This window comes from Berghia stephanieae, unplaced genomic scaffold (genome assembly GCF_034508935.2).
Source record: "Berghia stephanieae isolate SIO BIC M18660-M18661 unplaced genomic scaffold, UCSD_Bste_1.3 scaffold1095, whole genome shotgun sequence".
NCBI classification, from domain to species: Eukaryota; Metazoa; Mollusca; class Gastropoda; order Nudibranchia; family Aeolidiidae; genus Berghia; species Berghia stephanieae.
The window spans coordinates 10,001-13,059 of NW_027622063.1; the positions used below are offsets into that span (position 1 = coordinate 10,001).

At 35.0% G+C, this 3,059-nt stretch overlaps 1 long non-coding RNA gene across 1 annotated transcript in view; it reads left to right on the forward strand.

The window, feature by feature from the left end:
- Positions 1 to 2,787, forward strand: part of LOC144960943 (uncharacterized) — a 3,006-nt gene extending 219 nt beyond the window's left edge. Inside the window, exons 1-3 of the long non-coding RNA XR_013642993.1 lie at positions 1 to 468; positions 1,629 to 1,690; positions 2,507 to 2,787. The exon at positions 1 to 468 is cut by the window's left edge and continues 219 nt beyond it. This is a non-coding gene — a long non-coding RNA (uncharacterized LOC144960943). The remainder of the gene's footprint in view (positions 469 to 1,628; positions 1,691 to 2,506) is intronic.
- The last annotated feature ends 272 nt before the right edge of the window (positions 2,788 to 3,059 follow it).

A 3,059-nucleotide genomic window follows, 5' to 3' on the forward strand; every position in this document is an offset into this window, starting at 1 on the left:
GCCAAATGGACGTTTACCAAAGTACCTAATCACACACACACCGATTGATGATTGTCACTTGTCAGTCAGTCATTTGGAAGTGGAGTCAGATAATTCGGGAACTTCTGTAGACTGTAGATTCACACTAGTGAGTAAGATCTGTCGTTTACTACTACTACTACTACTACCACTACTACTTTTAGTTTTAGCGCTATCCAACTCAACACTTCTCGTGTTTATTTTATTTTGGCAAAACTAGAATGGATTTTTGAAAAGAATATAAAATAATTTAAACTTAAACCTGTCTTTGCATCTTGCTTTATGCATACAGTATGCCATATTACAGCCATCACAAAATCATAGTTTAATGTTGAGAATATGCTATTTCTTTTGTAACTTCAGATCAGAGAGATTTGAGCTTTAAAAATCCTGAAAAATGTCTTGCTGTCAATCCAGACAACCCTTTTGATGTGATCTATGATGTCAATGGTAAGAATGTAATTTGATGAGGAAATGAATAACATTTAGGTACACATAGTTTGCTTTTTTTTTTTTTTTTTTTTGAGTCATGATGTGTAATACTATTACAGTCCACTCCGGATAATTGCAACTCGTTTAATCGCAACTTTCGGTTAATCACAATATTTCCTAAGCAATGGAAATAATTCTATATAAAAGTCACTGGTTAATTGCAACAAACTTCGGTTTTTTAAAAAGTGGTAAATTCAAGAAATCAAAGAGTATATCATGATTAAATTTCATCATGGATGAAATCGTGACAGGTTGAAGAATCGAGAGTGAGCAGGATTTAATGCTACAGTAGTGTGTCACCACTCTGTTAGAGTCGAAAGAGGGCGGGGCTCTGCAGTATGGGTTTGTGACGTCATCGGTGGCCATTAAATAGAAGAGGGGTGGGGCTGGTCATAATCTTGACAACAGGTTATCAATGACAGTTATAAAGAGAGACTGAGCGATATCCTTTGTTTTAGGATTAACAACTGTGCATTGTGACCAATGAGTTTGGTGAGAGCTTATTGTCTCTCATTAAGGCTAATCTCTTTAACTCTGACAAATGTTGAATTGTTGAGAAAAAAGATTGAAACTTCTTCCAATCTGAATAAGATATCGGCTTGCTTCATAGCTGCTTTTGGTTGACAAATCTACACGGGGCTGCCATATGGTTTTTGTTTCAATCAAATTGCTCTGTATGTGGTGGACTAAGAATATTATTTACTGGTTTGAGTTGACAATAAATGTGTAAAATGTTGAAATAGTGGACAGGAAACTGAATTTCGGTTAATCCCAACATTTTCGATGATCCCAAGGTATTGCGATTATCCTAAGTGGACTGTACCTGAATCTTGAACGAAAAACTATTATATGGATATGATTATAGACAGATTGGTTTCTGGAATTAATTTCCGTCCTCCCTTGCCAACTCTGACGTTCTTGAAATTTAAAAGAAAATAGCCAGAAGGTTTCGGACTTAATTTTCTTTTTTTTTCCAAAGGACAATAGTCATAAGGTAAATAATTTTTAAAAAATCCTTTTACAGCACAAGATGGCATGATTTTTTGTTTAAGAGTTTAGAGAAAAACTTGCACATGATAGTCTTCAGCTTTTTTTTGTTGTTTTTATTTTCTCTATAGACTCCAACTCAGAGCCTGAAAGTGATGCAGAACAAAGTTCCATATCACATGATTCATTTGTGGTAAGTATGTACATTAAAATAAAATCATAACATTTGTATAGCGTTTATCCACAGTTGGCACCATCCTCAAAATGCTTCACATCACCATATTTTGTGGTGGACAAAACACATTTGCCACAAAAGATGAGACCTGCAGTATGTTAGGCGCAATACAATATTTCAGGACAAGGACAACACTGTTTTACAACAGTGAGATCTCCTAGTTTTTTGTTGTTAAAAATTTTTCTTTGCAGTGGACTTCGCCAACAATAACACTATTTTAAACCTTCCTCGTTATATTTTGAAGTGATATTCATTGATGAGCCATTCACATTTGAAGTCGTTTGTTTTTTATTTGACAAAATGTGAAAATGATGCGTTTCCAGGAAAAATTAAAATAGCTTCTGTTGGGATTATACTTTTGATCTCGCATTTTGTCCAAATTCTCTTGCATCGTAATGTTTATCAACTTTTTTTGTTAACTATATTGCAGTTGCAAGGTTAGGAAGTTCATATTGTTGCAATGACAACCGTTTATATGTCCAGAATCGTAGTGATATAAAAAATTGTTTTGTAGTTGTTGGTCCTGGTGTAGGATTTAAAGAGTTGGTTAAAAACGGTTTACTGAAACCCTGGTTGGTGTATCTATATTTATCCAAGCACAGTTGAACATATTAAATACTTAGACAATATGTCTGCCTTTCTCAACTCTTTTTTATTATACTTGCATTATTAACCAGCTAATTGTTTAGTTGGATTATTAAACAATGGCTCTTCATGTTTATTGTCAACATGAATAAATTGATTGATCTGTCATCTTTTCCACAAAATATACAGGGTCCCGATTTTGTTGCTGACTCCGAGTCTGATTCCTCTACGTACTCTGTGAGGTACCCAATGCTGAGTACATCATTGTCTCTGGAACCTAGTGCTCATTCCCCAACTCAGTCAGAGCCTCATCCACAACTATCACAGACTGAACCTCGTTGCCAGTCTGGGACCCAGGTTCAACCCGAATGCTATACACTTGCAAACCAACGTGTTACGTGCAATGGTGAGTCATTTTTTTTGTCATTCTTCTCCTTTGATATTTGTGGGATCAATTTTAATTTACCCATTCCTTTTAAAAGAAAACTTCCACCCCTCCATGGTGCTGCATTTGTGTTATTGCATTTTTTTCTGTTTTGGCAGTGCTGCGTCGCAAAATACGCTACCATTTACATAACAAGCACAAATCCAAATTTGATAGGGTGGACATCTTAGAATCTGAAACCCAATGTGTGAGTGATATCAGTGAAACCAGCCATAAAAATGTTCATGTTTATTTTATTGGGGGTTTTTTTGTCTGTAATAGACTTAAATTGCTTGTATTGTAAGTGTTAAAATGGTT